Source organism: Poecilia reticulata, chromosome 16 (genome assembly GCF_904066995.2).
Source record: "Poecilia reticulata chromosome 16, P_reticulata-male-v2, whole genome shotgun sequence".
NCBI lineage: Eukaryota > Metazoa > Chordata > Actinopteri > Cyprinodontiformes > Poeciliidae > Poecilia > Poecilia reticulata.
Window position 1 is genome coordinate 11,828,668 of NC_088845.1, and position 16,114 is coordinate 11,844,781.

Sequence of the window (16,114 nt, forward strand, 5' to 3'; positions counted from 1 at the left end):
ACAAAATGAAATCAACATCATTAGTATTATGAACGAAACATACCTTCAGATTTTTTTTGTTTGTTTGTTTTTGTTTGGGGTTTTTTAGGAAGTGATCTTCTCACCGGCTGAAGCGCACACAGTCAATCCAAGCGCATCCACTCTGACGGCGCACCGAGACAGCGACCGGAGAGGCAGCTCAACTACCAACCTGAACCCGGGGAGGCGAGCAGAAGGAGGGGGAGGAGGAGGGAGAACAGGAGGTGTGCATCTCTCTCTCTCTCCCTCTCTCCTTTTCTCTCTCTCTCTCTCTCCCCGTGTGTGTATGAGTGTATGTGCAAGTAGTTAATTAGTAAATCCCCATTCGCCGCGCCTCAGGTCGGTTTGTTTTCCCCGGTCGACAAGCCGAGAGGAAAGAGAATTTGAAGTAGGATTCGACCCGTTTCCGCTCCCGTGTCTCAAGTATGAGGTTTGTGAGCGGGCTGTGAGTGCGCTGTGCGGCGCTGGCTCCGTTTGCGACTCTGAGCGCTTTCTGTGCTTTGCTGCCACAAGATGAGCCTTTCCGGGGGTCCAGCCAGAGCCGCTTTCCAGCAAACTTAGTTCTGGCCATCAAAAAGGTCATCATTTTGACTCTACGGTCAATCCCACCCAAATAAGCAATAAAGGAGGTCACTTTGTGGAGTTCAAGTGCAACGGGATTTTGTGTTCTGACTGCCTTAAACTAGAATTATACCTATGATTATCTTTCTTTTTCTTGGATCATATTAGAAAGACAAGTCCAGCTATCAACATTCATTCAGTTCCTGCTTCACATTACATTATAAAGCTTTTTACCGGGTTCTCATTTTGAACATTTTAAACTGTCTTTTTAAAATCAGATTAGACAAACGTTGTGACTTGACTCCCCATGACTGTTTTTAGCTCATAAAATGCCAATTTTACAAGAATGTGATCTTGGTCTATCATCAACCCTAAACTTGACAAGCTTCAGAGGTGAGCATCCAGTTTAACCCCTCCTCCTCCTCCATCTCCTCTTCGCCTGATCCCATTGTCATAGACACCGGCTGTCTGCACTCAAGTGAATTCCATTGGTTTACTTAATTGATTATTAACTTACTGATAGAGGATCAATTGAATAATTAAAGTTTGTTAAGGGTGGAGTCGATTTAGTGGCATAAGAGTTGGCCTGTGTTTTTGCTTTTCATTAACATTTGCAGATGCAGAGCCGGCCCAAAGCAGGGAGAATCTGACCACCAGCTACTACATCACCAATAACGTCTCTTAAATTTTGCCAGCCTTTTTTCATATCTGCACTTATACACTCTGTGCTTTAAACTTAGTGAGGTAACTATAACAGGTGTAGTTCAGTTTAAAAAAAAATAGATTTACTAAAATGTTGCATTCAACACCGCCTGCTGAACCTCGACCAAGAAACATCCTAAAATAAACTACAATCAAAACATTTTAAAGAAGTTTATGAGTACAGTATTATATGAACCATTACATTACTATCATGTTTGCCTTTAATCTTTACAAGCACATTTCATCAACCTGTTTTAAGAAATGTAGAGTGCTCTTGGGTCCTCAGGCCAGCAGGGGGCCAAAGTGTGCATATGTCTAAAGCCGACCCAGTGTAGATGGTTGATGGGAATCATGGGGTGGGTTAAGATGTCAATGGATTACTTGCAGTAGATAACGCTCACAGCTTCTTTATTTGGAAGCTGGTCCAAATAGGACTTCTACCATCTAAACAAGCTCCGGTCAATTTCAAAGTGGTTTACGTGAATGCAGTGTTATAAATGTTTAAGATCACTGTCATTAAGCAATTTATTTACTAAACATGGGATGTCTTTTCATTGCTACACTGATGATTGTCAGATTTATTTGCCCATGAAGCAGAAGGATGTCCACTCCATCAAACATCTCCTGGCATGTCTAGGTGATATTAAAGCTTGGTTGGCCTTGAACTTTATAAATTTTAATGAAAACATAACAGAGGTGATTGTGTTTGGACCCAGTGGCTCCTGTGAGTCCTCCTCATTTGACCTGGGACCCTTGGAGGTACATTTTAAACCTGTTATTACAGATCTTGGTTTTAAGGTGGACAGTGATTTTAAATTGGGCAGCCAAATCAGAGCTGTGGTTAAGTCCAGCTTTCATCATTTAAGGCGATTGGCATCAGTGAAATCTTTTCTTTCCAGGCAGCATTTTGAAACGGTTAACCACACTTTTATTTCGACTTGGTTGGATTACTGTAACGCACCTTATCTGGGAGTCAGTCAGTCGCTGCTATCACATCTGCAGCTGGTTCAGAATGCTGCTGCACAACTTTTGACAGGAACTAGAAAGAGGGAGCATGTGACCCCTGTCCTGGCCTCACTTTACTGGCTGCCTGTATATTTTAGGATTCATTTTAAAATTCTTATGTTTGTTTTTAAATCACTACATAATCTTGCCCCCGCTTACCTCTCTGAGCTTCTTCACCTCTATGCACCTTATCTGTCTCTCAGGTCCGCAGATCAGCTGCTCTTGGAGGTACTGAGATCCAGGAGGAAGCTCAGAGGGGAAAGGACTTTGTCTGTCATTGGCCCCAAGTTATGGAACGACTTGCCTTTGCAGGTCAGAGAGGCCCCTTCACTGTCCACTTTTAAAGTTCGTCTTAAAACCCATCTATTTTACTTGGCTTTCAACTCCAGCAGGATTTAGTTTTAAATTGTATGTTTTTGTTTTTAAACTGTAAGAGTTTTTATTTTTTTATTGTTATGTTGTATTTTAATGTACAGCACTTTGTATCAGCTGTGGTTGTTTTAAAGTGCTTTATAAATAAAGTTGGTACGGTATGGTACTATGTAGATAGGAGGCAGTGCACCACCAATGATCTCCCTGTGCCCCCAGGAAGCAACTAATCTAGTTAAAGCCGCAAAGTATATCTTTTTGTGAAACAGGTACTGTGAAGAGAATATGTAAAGTATTTCTGGTCTCAAATTAATTTGAAGAAGTACAAAAAAATAAAAGTCTTTTGGTAGTTTACGCAAATTCTGTTTTATGGGCTTTTAGAGCTCTACCTTTATTTCAGAGGGTTACTCTGAGTTCAAAGGTTTTACTCATTTTGTTTCCTTTGGGATAAACCTTGGGAATGCTCAGCCTCTCACACAAAACTCCTAAAGCCAGCACCTTGTGTTTTCTGAAAGGTCAAAGGTGGCATTGTGAGGTTAAAGCAAGGAAGTCACAACTTCATGTCATCTAACTTCTGTAAAGGATGAATGGCTATGAGACTCAAGGATATGGTGCCATGTTTACAGACTGTCAGGCATTTAATGCACAAATACACCAGTACCACCAGTGTTTTTAGCACTTGAGTATTGTAGATGTCCAACACTGATTTTATTCATAACTCTCCATATTGAGCCTTCAAAGTTCCACTCCATGCCTCTTTTGGTTAAATTTTGAAAGCTCACGTTAGCTGGACATTACAACTTAGGTTGGTGATTTATGAACAGCAAGAGGCAGCCAAGACATGGAAATGAAACTGTTCAGTTGAAGAAGTCAATATAGCAGAAGTTTGCCTTGAGATTGGCTGTGATTATCTGTTAAATTCAGCCAACCTGTCTCAGTTTAAACATAGTGAAGATCTTAGTTTAAATTCATAGTTCTTAATGTGTATGTTAAGTTACATTTTTTGTGGTTTTGTTGTGGGACTTGCCCTGGGTGTCATTGATGTTAGAACCACCCCTGCTCAACAGTGTAGAGTAGTAATACGATGGTATTATCAGCTTGCCCTTGAAAACGCTAGAAAATCTCAATCTTGCGAGTTTCCCTTTGGTCAACCTGAAGTTGTCCTCAGGAAAACTGCAGTTTTGCTGTGAACTATGATACACAACAGTTCTGAGAGGAAGAACTATAGAGCAAAAGAAGGATCACCAGTTCTGCATGCTCATGTTCATGGTCAAAGCCAAGCACCCAACATAATCACATATTCATTCAACAGCTCCTGCACCTCTTTATTGCCCTCTAGTGCCGGCTTCTGATTCCAGTCGTCTATCACTGCTTGTTAACCTCCTGAACTGGTGCCGCCATCTGTTCCAAACTCCACTTTTGCTCCGGTGTTTAGATTCAAGTCGCACAACGGTGAGTCCGGTCCATGTGTGCATGTACAGCTGTGTTTTATTTCTTTTCTTGATGTGTGTCAGTCTTGGGGGCTTTGAGCATTGAATATCAGAGACTCACACACATAGCAGATGAAAGCTTTGCCAATACTTGGAGTCCCCCGAGGCTCGTGGCAATATTGATGCAAACATTGCTTTCTGTTTGTGTATTTGTGTGTTGCTGGTCTCTGTCAGTATTTATGCTTTAATTTGCAGCTGCTCATCATCCTCAGAGTCTGAAAAGGGAAAACACGTCTCAGACAACCTGACTGAATTTTTTTTTTTCCGTTTTTCAATCCTCCCCTGCTGATTTGTGCACAGCAGCTGGAGCGTCTGAGAGCCACCCCCCCCGCCCCCACTACCCGACCCACAACCCAACACCTGGGAGGTATATGTGACAAAGCAGGGAGGCGCCTGAAAGAGGATGAAAAACTGACCTATCACATCCCCATCGACTGAGTTAATTAATATAAGTAGAGGAGAGGATTCCTAGCTCACTTTTCACTCTATGGATTTGCTGTCTCCTCACATTTGCCGGGTTTTATGTCTGTTCAATGCAAACTCAATGTGTTCCGTCCTGCGGCGCGAGCGTGACAGCTCATTTTGGGACACGAGCCGTTTTGATGGGGCAGATTTTAATTGTGGCACAACAAAAGGCGGGGGCCCCTCTTTGTGACAGACTGATATGAAATCTACCACGAGTCGATGTCACATTGAAGCACGGAAAGCTGTTAAAGGGAGCAAACTCAATGGACGATATTTGAAGCTGAGGTTCCTTTAAATGTACTTTCTGTTTTGCTGCTCTCTTTGGGCACAAACATATTAAAGGAGGTACTTCTTACTCAAATTTAAAGACATAGGAGCAAGAAAGGGAATTCCTCATGGACTCTTAAGCACTTTCCACTGGTTTGAGGGCCGAAGACAAAAGAGTGGAGAGCATGTGCATCGGGGGGCGAGGCGAGTAGGGGGGGTGACACAAGCAGGACAGACAGGAAGACAGGCAGTGGAAGGTGGGAAATGGAGAGAAAAGGAAGGGAAAGAGAGCAAGAAAGAGCTCCAGTGCCTAGTCTTAATCTGAGCTGTTCTGATCAATAGCCCATTTCCCATTGTTGCCAGAGCTGTTCGATCGCTACACCACGGAATTAACACACCCACTTTAATCTAGGGGGAGAGGGGCGAGGGGGAAGGGAGGCAAGAAGGGGAGAAGGGGGCTTAAAGGGGGTGAGTGGGGAGCAGCTGTGGAGGCATTCTCAAATGAAATCAAATCTAATTGTTATCACTGTAGCTGCTGCACTTATTACTACCACTGTTCCAATTATCCATAGACCATATAGCTCACTTTTTCCTCCTCCTCAAAGGTGAGGTGTAAACTGGACGCAAATAATCCGAATTACTGGTTATTTGTTTCATTTTGCCAAGTGCAGATTGGATTGGGGGGGTTGTTGATGGTGCGGACGTCTCCGGAACAGAAATGGGCTCTGTGGTCAGGGACGGAGTAGCAGCCTGATCCCTCAGCTCAGATGAGCGGCTGCAAAGCGTTTTTAGCAGAGTTTTATTATTATCATACATGCAGTCATTCTGTGAGAAACCTTCTCAGGATCATAGTCATTTGAAGTATTTATTCTAGCTACACCATCCAGCAGCAGTTTAGTCTTTTTTTTTTTTTATCAATACAGCCTGACAAAAACAAATTACAAACACTGGAAAGCAATACTTCGCAAAATACAAAATATAAACCTGCTTGTTTAAATATAGTTTTGGAACATTCTTTTTTTTCAGTGTTTCTTTTTTGCTTTAGACTTGTTGATGCTCAGATCTATGTCTTCATAAACTAAGATAAAATATACGAGCAAGGGCATTTGAATAAGGTTGTTGTAATGTTGTTGATCAAAGTAATTTTGAAAATTTTATATTTATATTTTCAGAATAAAAAATGTCCCTGTTAATTTTTTTACAACCTTTTAAGCAATCTTCTTTAGTAGATACTAAAATTAGGCTAGTAGTTGACCAAAAGGCTTTTTGACAGCAAAGAATAAATAAATAAAGATAACACTTTTACTGTGTTGGACTAGTGGCCTGTGCAGGGTGCATCTCACATGCATGTTTGAGAAATTCTTGAATCTCCAGTGGCGGCCATTCAGGGGTGCCTTAACGCCTGCTCATATAAAAAGCCGCCTATTTTCCCAAACCTCCTCCTTGCAGCTTCAGTTCAGTCGAGCTTCCGCCTCACAGAGCACCCTTCTCCTGTGCTTCCCCCACACAGCTCCACCAGACTAGCGTCAGCAACGGTTAACTAACAAAAACCCGGTGGAGCTGCACGTCTGCTGAGCTTAACGAGAAGGAGGAGTGTCAGAAAGGGTTGGAGGTTTTTAAAGAGACAGAGGCCAATTTCAAGGCCTCAGAAATGGCTGTTATGCAAAGTTACATTTTTTAAAAGTTGCTTTTGATATATACAGTATTTTCATAACAACTTAAGGTAACAAAGTTACTCGATTGTGCTATAAAATAGCACCGTGTGCCTGAAAAACACGCAACACCCCCCTTTTAAATTGTTCATCAATATGTTTGTGTTGTCCTTCTTTTGTGTTGGTTGCCTTTCAATGGCTCTAATTCTTGTTATATGTCTCCAAGAGGCCTTGCACATCTAGAGACTGATTGGCATATTCATCTTTTCAAAATAGCTCAGTATCAGTCAGATTAGGTGGAAAGCACTTATGAACATCAATTTCAAAGCCTTGGCACTATTGAATTTATGTCTGGACTTTAACTGGGGCATTTCAACATGTAATTTAATATGCTTAGGATCATTGTTCTGCTAAAAGTGGAATCTCAACCCCAACTTCAAGTCGGTTGCAGCTTCTGATTTTCTTTCAGGATTTCCCTTTATTCTTCTCTGGACAATGTTTCATTGACTGTGACCAGCTGTCACAGCTGCCCTGCAGAAAACCATTTCCACAGAACCATGATGTCGACAGATTTCCTGACCTGAGTTGTGAATCTCTGCAGGATCTGCAGAATTACTATGGACTTCTTGGCTAATGCTCTGATTTCCCAGCATGTCAGTTCAGGTGGACAGCAATGTTTTGGCAGGTTTGCAATTGTGCCATACTCCTTTCAGTTTTCAGATTATGGATTAGACAGAGCTCTGTGAGTTATCCGAAGCCTTTTTTTATTGCTGTATTACCGATCTCTGCTTTAAACTTCACTACCATCCATGTTGTGTTGGTCTTCACACATAAAATCCTAATAAAACACATTGAATTTTGTGGCTGCAATGTGACCAACAGTGACAAAGTTCAAGAAGACTGCATTTGTCATATGCTTTTGGCTTTAAAGGGAAAAAAAGTTAGTTATTCTTGACCTACTTTAGTGCATCACAGGATGACACTTTGTAGCAATAACCAACCTAAATAGGGATCTGCTGAGGTAATAACCTTAATTTCTTATGATATAGACAACAGGCAACATACTAACAATGCATTGGTCACACAACATGGAAACGTTAATTTCAAGTCATAAAATATGGTGCAAGGTGTAGAGTTTATCTTAGACAGGAAATTTGTAAAGTAAAGGTGCATTAAGCAATGCTTATATAGACTGAAAATAAATAAGTGATATTGTGTCATTAAAAGGAAACCTGATTTATGTATAAATATTAGCCAGAGGAAGCCTAAATCATTGAATCTAACTTTACTGCAAGATGTGACCGTGAGTTATTTAACCGTCTTTTTGATTTTCTCCTATAAAAATATTCCAACCAAAGTCAATCATGGTGAAACGGAGTAAATCAACCAATAAAACAGTAAACTCTGGGTTGATTTGTGCCCTCTGGAAGCTGAAATTGTGTTGCACATTCTCCACAGTGGATCTTTAATGTTCACGACTGTGAACTGCTGCGATCAAAGAAATCAAAGTGAAAGTCTTTTCCATTTCACAACACTGCATTCCCAGATTCATCTGCATTATTAAAGGGAATAACTGTGCTTTCGCAGTACCAACACTTGCATATATCTGTTAAGCACTGCTGTCTACAGCTTTAGGTGACGCCAGTGGGATCTTTGCTTGCCACCGTCCACAGAGGCAGCCCGAGGGAGAAAAACACAGCAGTGAAGCTCTTCCCCGCCACCTAAGGGCTACCAACCAACTTTTTCCTCCAATCCATTCTACTTATTCCACTCCTTTTGAAGTCATTTCATAACAGGGCAATTTTCTCGTTAGCGTTTGGCTTTAATTGTGGGTAATTAAGCGTGCTAGAGCGGTATAGAGAGCTCTGTTCGGAGGACTAGGGCGAAATTAGCCGTATGTCAGCTGTGAAATATGGGGTTAAGTGGGAGACGGGAGGGGAAAGGGAAAGGAGAGAGAGAGAGAGCCGAGGGGGGTCAGCGATTCCAAAACAGGGTTCACGCAATCTAAAGGGGGAAAACCGCTGTGGTTGTTGGGGAAGATGGAGAAGATGGCAGGAAAAAGGGAGGGAAGACGAGTGGAGTGTGAGAGACGGAGTTCAAATGAAAACAACTGCTCAACTGGTCTAAACTTTGGAGAGTGAAAATAAAATAATAGTGGTCATGGTAGATGGCCTCAGGTTAACTCAGTCCTTTGCCATTTTGTAAACATGAACAAAGCAACGTGTATACCAGTAGTTAAACTACATTGTATCAGTAAATACTATTACTACTACTAATAATAATAATATTAATAACAATAACCTTTTATATAATACGTTACAAGTTACATCAACTCGTCTCTAAGGGACTTCTTATCAACAGAGATTCACAAACACACACCAGAGTAAAAGTAAAATCGACATCAGAAAAAATTCAAAGAAAAAGACACAGAGAAAGCAGATGCTAAATATTTGAAATCAAACCAACTAAAATCCAAGACAATTCATTACAAAAATAAAAAGTCAAATATAACAATTACAAGTTTCAGACCCCTGAGAAATATGAACAGGGGGAAATATGAGAAAATTGATATTTTGAAGCTCCTTTTTAAGACGTGGAGCTTAAAGGAAAAATAATGTCTTTACTCTTAGGTATTGTTGATGAATTGTGGTGAAAAAAAAATGTTCAAGCCTCATATTATTTCATTTAATTGCATTCTGTTTTCTGAAACTTTGTATTACAATCTATTTCCAATGATCACTGTGCTGTTTCACACATGGACCAGTTAATTCTTAAGAAATTTACTAGAAAAATAACAAACCGAATCAAATGTAACTGACTGATCTCTAACTGGAAGAGATGATTTGATGGAATCAAACCACCACATTTCTTTGCATACTTATTAACAGATTACAGAAAACTACTTTGACTCAATTTGTCAAAAGCAGGTTCAAAACTTTTCCCTGGTAAATATGAATCTGGCATGATTAGCACAGGATGTCTCGCAGAATGAAGTGGTGAAATTACCAATATTTAGTTTTGTGCTGAAAAACTAAATATACAACAGTTAAAAGTGAAAATCTATTCCTTTATGTGCTTTTTTATATATATTCTGGTGTGCAGTTATGGCTAAATAATCTATGTTTTCTGGCCATAATTTCTGCTAATATCATTCCTGTATTTCACAGATAACTGCATTGACCAATGCTTAACCAGGGCTGTAACTAGAGATAGTTTCTACCTGGTTCCTCAAAATTTTTGTTCAAAAACCCTAGAATTCAATTCAGTATGCCTGAAACCACAAGTCGTTATATTATCAGCTTTTTTTTAGTGCTGTTTTAATAAACATGATGCGCTAGTGCACTGACAACAATCCTGAGCAGTGTTTAAAGCAAGATTTAGTAACAAGGTGGCATGTTTGCCCTTGCAGTTCCAGCAGAAAACATCTGTCCCTATGCAGCACATTGACTAGGTCAGTGATGGTTGATATTAAAATAAATAGAAAAATTAGCAACAGTGAGCTCATGCTAATTAAATTTTTTTGTCATGAAATTTGGTGGGGTTTTTTATTGTTTATCATACATTTTGCAGGAGATTTGTACAAGATGCCTACAATATTAGAATCTCTTGTTTATCTCTATAAATCTGCGTCCAGCTCCTGGTTTGCCTCAAAGTTGGAGCAAAGAAAGCACCAGTTTATTTAACAGAACCATAGCTTGCAGTGGTGAAAACACAACAAAAAATAGTGGATAGCAAGCAGAAGAAGCTGTTTATCACTGACTGACTGATGGTAAACCCTCGGTGTGAAACTGAATTTGGTAAAAAAAAAAAAAAAAAATCTCCCATTTCTGACTTCTGCAGAAGAACAGATAATAAATCAAATTTCAGTGACTTCTGTCTCACCTTTTCAGAAAGAACAGATTATGAGTCTCTTAAAAGATACTGTTGTGTACTATTAATTTACATATGCCGATAATATTCTGATAAATATCTGACATATTTAAAAACTGCTTCATCACCTGCTGTTTTAATGACTTTGGTCTTCAGCTAAGCGCAGGACAACAAATAATCCCATTTCACTGGTTACTTCCTTTAAAGAAATAGCACAACCGGAACCCTGAGGCGGCATTATTTATCACCAAGTGCAATGGCCTTCACACAAAACGACCCTTGATCACACTTTGCATTCGTTTGTGTTTGTATTTTAACCCCATAACGGTTGTAAATGTCCATGTGGCCATAAAGAGGATGAGGAATGATTTGAGTCATCGACTGTACTGTCAGATGCTCAGTGGATTGGGACTTACTCTGCTCGGCCCTTTATGAGCGTCCCAACCCCCCGTGGAACCATCCACAATGGCTATAATGAACCTGTTAAAGCCTCCATAAATATCGGCTCTGCATGCTTAGTGGTCGTTTGAATACCTCGGAAATAGACCACCGTTTGCAAACAAGGGGCTGGGCGTCGGAACTCGCCAAGCTAATACATAATCAATGTAGGGGAAACTCTCCCGCAGCAGACCTTCGATTCATACAGAGGCTGCAGATATGAAGTCGCTTAGAATAAGCCTGAAACTGCCTTATTGATCAGCACATTATCATCATCAATAGAAAAGGCTTTATTTGGGAGAAGTGAAAACGGCAGGGGTACTGAAAAGTCTGTGCAGAACAAAAAAAAATGCTTCAGAACTGCACTGGGAATCATCCTGCTGGTAATTCGGGGAGAAATTCAGGCTCTCCAGCAGGGATCTCGGTATAAAAGATGCAGTTTAGATGTGAGTTCAGGTTCTTGTAGACAAAAAGATGCCCCACATGGAGGATGATATCCAAGAGGAAGTTCAGTTTGGTTTTTTGATTCCTCTTCTTCTCTTTTCTCTTTGTGTGAATTACTTATGAGATGTCAGTCTCTTGTACTCGGCAGACAAAGCTCCAGAGTTCTTCCAGTTTGGAGGATTTCTGTCAGGGGAACCAAGCTATGAACAATACAAAACGGAGCTGGAAGGAGACCAATATTTTTCCCCAAATCAAACAAACTGCCAATGTGGTTTGTTCATGCATTATATTATGGATTTCCACCCAATTTCTCTTTCGAATTAGCAATTAACTTAGACTGGGCGTAAATAACACATGTGAATCATGGGCTATGTTCAATGCAGTCATTCTGCAGTTAATAAAATACCAGGTAAAATATAGCATCTCACCCAATGCAATAGTAACATGGAGCAAAAATCCATATGAGTGTTACAAAATTTGTCATGCCAACACTAAATATCCATGAACATCTTTTTCTGTGGTTATTGCAAGTCAGCCTTTTCATCAACAGTAAATATGGAGGAAGTGGATTTTTTTTTTTATCTCATATGTCATGTCCAAATATGATAATCTAAACAAAGATATTGAAAGTCAAATTTCTTAGTCTTTGTGATCAACCACAGAACAGCATGTAGACATCTATAGGGCAAACTCTTGTTTCTACCATCATCAGCTCTGGAATAAACTCTCTGAAAACCTGAAAAGTACTGAACTGTTGGCTTCTTTAGATCAGGACCGAAAACAATATTGTTTACTGCAGCTTTCGATCAAAGAACCTCACTAATGAACCGTTTGTTTGATCGCTGATGAGTGACTGACGTGTGAGAATGAAGATTCGTCTTAACATTCGTGTCTTTTTATGCAATGCTTTGAAGTGTTCGATACATTTAACTTTTCCAAGAAATATTTTCCATTTAACTCCTTTCATTTGATTTCCTGTAAAGCACTTTGGACAGCATAGAGCTAAACTATGGGCTATCTCAGCTCTATGCTGTCATCTGTTTCATTTAAATGTTTTAATAGAATTATTGTTGCCAGTAATTTAACTTTACCCTGCTATGGCAATATACGAGCAAATTAGTAAATTATTGCAACTTGGTAACAGTAACATACTGACAAGGACTTTAGAGCAACAATTAAAGTATTCACATAGCCTCACTTAAAAAACAGACACATATCGCAAAGGGTTTTGATGCTTTGAAGGTAACAATGAATTTAAATGCTGAGTTTAGCTATTTGGAAGTTTGGCTCAATATTAATCCCTTGGGTCTTATCATACATGTCAAGAAATATTGAAAAAACATCACACTTTGACACTTTGACGAATGAGTTGACTTGAGGTTATCTCTGGTAATTTTCTCTCTGAATAGATTTACTATGCCTACAAGCCGCCTAAATACATAAACCAAGACGATGCAATACAAAGAGGCAAAATAAGACTTTCAATTAGTTGGTTTGCAGTAATGCAGCTGAAGACTAGCTGATCTTCCTATTTGCAATATTCAGCAGATCAATGCAGCTTTTGATAAGCGGTAGAGAAAGGTGCTATTGATTGATGTACTTAATATTAAAGAATAAAATCACACATAACTACATAGAAATGTGGCTCTACAGTTTTAAAATTCAACACAAGTATTAAAGATATAATTCAGATTTCTTGAATTATATCTGCAATACCTTTAGCTCCTCAAAGGTATTACCCAAATTATTACAAAGCAGAAGTTCCAAGCAGCATTCTGAATTTTGACGCTTATGTTTGTTTTGACCTTGAATAACATGAACTTCAAATCAACAAAGAGGTCAGGCTGAAAATGCTCAGATGACCAATGTGTACCTGTTACACAAGAGGATGGTGCTTAGATGGAGATTGTCATGATGTGTCTCTTAAAATGTGTTTTTCTTTATAAACACAAAGAACATTTTTTTAAAAATGTAGCACTGGTTAAAAATATGCGACTGAGAAATATGTAAAATACTTAAGACAACTTGCTTTAAGATGACGTGGAAATACCCAAAGTGAACAAAAGACCTTGAAGTGTGGAGAATGTTTCATAAATAAAATTAATTGAAGAAAAAGCAAAAAAATAAAAATAAATCTTGAAAAGCAGCATCTTGAAAGTCCAACACTGGATGCAATCCTGCATCAAAGCAGCAGCTCTTGAGTGAAAGTCAGCGGGACGTCAAAGTTAAGAGTCTCACTTCTCTGTGTTTGGGAAGGAGTTCTCTATAATAATAATAATAAACTGAGCAGACCACCCGAGGTCACAACAACCTTCAACAGTGCTTTCAAACTGAATGAAATTCCCTTTTATCACAGCATCTGCATGTTAAACGTGACCACATTTCTTAAAAGTAAAATACTAGTTGTCCACAAGAAACAGCCATATATGTTTTGCACAATGTTTTGTGTTTTTTTGGTCAGATTTAAGGCAGTAGCACTACCAACATGAGGTGGAAGTCAAACTTGAATAGTTGACTTTTATTTTCAGAGGGCCTCTCCAAATTCTCACTGGCCCCCATCTTGCCACCCTGTTAGAAATTTTCTATATGCGCCCCTGTTACAGGGGCGGTTCTATCAGCTGTACATAAAAGTTGGTGCATAGCAAATATTTGGTTGATTTTATTTTATTTATATTTTTTTGGGGGGGGAGGCGGGAGGGGCGCTGGGGGAGGGGTTCCACTGAATAAAAAAATACTCAAATAAATTATAAAGTTGCTATGCTTGTGATGTGTTGGATAACTTTTAAATAAAAAAAAGAAACAAAATCTTTCCTCTGCAAAGTTCCACTTCCCCTGAAGGTCTTTTACTTTTTATCGTGCATATTTGTCCCTGAACAACACGCCCCGAGGCACAGCGATGTGTGAAAAAGCAAATGTAAGCCAGGAACTCTTTCGCTGTGAAGGAGACAGTTGCAAACTTCCAGATATGTTTGAAGAGAGCGCTCACAGGCTGCATCAATCAATTTCTACAGGAGAGGGGCACGGTTTCCCCTCTCACCCACGAAGTGCATCATATTTCTCGTGAGAATCTAATTTCTGGCGGCTTTCTCAATTATTAATGCCATCTGACTATAACCGAATAGGGAAGTGAGGTGCTTACCTTCACCGGCGCACCTTCATTGACTTGTCCAGCAGCTCCCTCCTCTTGGGCTGGAACGGGAATCCTGTTGACATGCGTGGAGGACTGACGGTAACTGTGCCGTTTTAGGAGCTCGGACAGCGCATCCTTCCCCTCCTCTGCATTTAACTACTCTGCACTGACGTGATGAATGAGTAGTAACGTGACTGAATACCGGCGCGAACGAAAAAAAAAAAAAAAAAAGAAAGAAATTGCGAGAGGTGTGGAAGCGCACTGCTACACACAGAGAGGAAAAAGTTATCTCCAAAAAGTTGTCAAGATTAAAAAAAGAAAATGGACTCCTCTCTAACCTGCTGCTGTCCGAAAGTGGTTTGATATTACTTTACAGGAGCGGAGCGTGAAGAAGAAAGCGCAGAGATTTGGTCAGAGGCGCGCAGGGGGAGCGATCCGGGCGCATGGGGAGGGATGAGTGCGCAGAGAAGGAAGAAGGGGGTTTGGGAGGTGGGGGGGTTGTGGGGGTGGGGGTAACAGAGAAGGTGCTGAGGCTGAACCTCCACCTCACATCAGCATCTAAGTTTCTATCAGCTGCGGACTGCGTTCTGCACGCGTTGCCTCGGCTGAAAATTGACCCGCGCGGTGTGGTGAAGTGGTCGCACATGGAAAAATATATGTAGACGGGCGGTGGTGGCCGGGAAAGCGGATCGATCGGGTTATAATTTTGTCCGAAGTCGAGGGGGAAAATAAAGTTCACGGAGGAATGAAATCTGAAAACAGATGGCGAATCCCGTCGTCTCTAAATAAGATTCGATCTTCGGGGATGGAGTGTGGATAATATTTGGTTGGACGTTTGATGAAAATGACGGAGGGTGCAGGTGGAGGTGGTAGTGGGTGGGATATGATGTGTCTGAGGACAGAAACTAAACTTGGGGAGAGGACGACACTGTGTTTTTTCAGATCCATCCGAGGATCTCATCCCCTTTCTCATTTGCCCCCAGTCGCACACAGGACGGCCCCCCTCCTCCCACCGCCTTCCTCCCCCGCAAAGAGGGCTGCGGGTGAAGGGAGGAAAAGCAGAGAAAACAAGAATACCAAATAAATGAGAAATTTTCGTACAGGCCCCGCTTCCGTGCGTTCCATGCTAGCAATAACAATTAAATATCGACCGCTTTCCCGGCCGGAGAGAACCTGAGATACCCAGAGACTGCCAAGTACCAAACCCCCCCCACCCCTCCCTGCTTCCCTCCTCTCTCTTCCATCTCTCCCCATCTTCCACATATGCACTCACTCACTCCTCCTCTTCTCGATATCCCCTCCCTATACACCTTTTTCCCTTCTAATCCAAGTCCATCAGGCCAATCTCTTCTAATTTGGTGTATCTCATTTCTCTTGATTCCATCCCACAACCCATTTCAGCTTCACTTTTATCATTGCTGATTTGAGAGGGTGTGCAGGGGGGGGGGCTCGGCCCGCGCCGCAGAGTCCCATTTTCAGTCGGTGCAACAGGACTTCCTCACACCATGCGTGGCAGTTTATGAAAATCAATTATGAGATTGAGATTCACGTTGTTTGACTCCAAGAGGTTTGAGCACAAGCTGTGCGAGTGGCTCACTCCGTCTCATGTTCACACACACTGCTGGTTCAGATGTTTGGCTTTCAGTCAAGGTGAAATAGAAAGTACACCCTCACTGCATTCTAGGGTTTTGAAGCAAGACACG

At 40.7% G+C, this 16,114-nt stretch overlaps 1 protein-coding gene across 4 annotated transcripts in view; it reads right to left on the reverse strand.

Moving 5' to 3' along the window:
- Positions 1 to 14,852, reverse strand: part of erfl1 (Ets2 repressor factor like 1) — a 67,941-nt gene extending 53,089 nt beyond the window's left edge. For 2 of the 4 annotated variants that reach the window (XM_081597424.1, XM_081597422.1), the window contains exon 1: positions 44 to 4,409. The gene's annotated coding sequence lies outside the window, so the exon portion shown is untranslated. Of the gene's footprint in view, positions 1 to 43; positions 4,410 to 14,420 lie in introns of those variants that run through there. The other 2 variants (XM_008431278.3, XM_081597423.1) reach the window with 2 other exon arrangements.
- Positions 14,853 to 16,114: the final 1,262 nt, after the last annotated feature.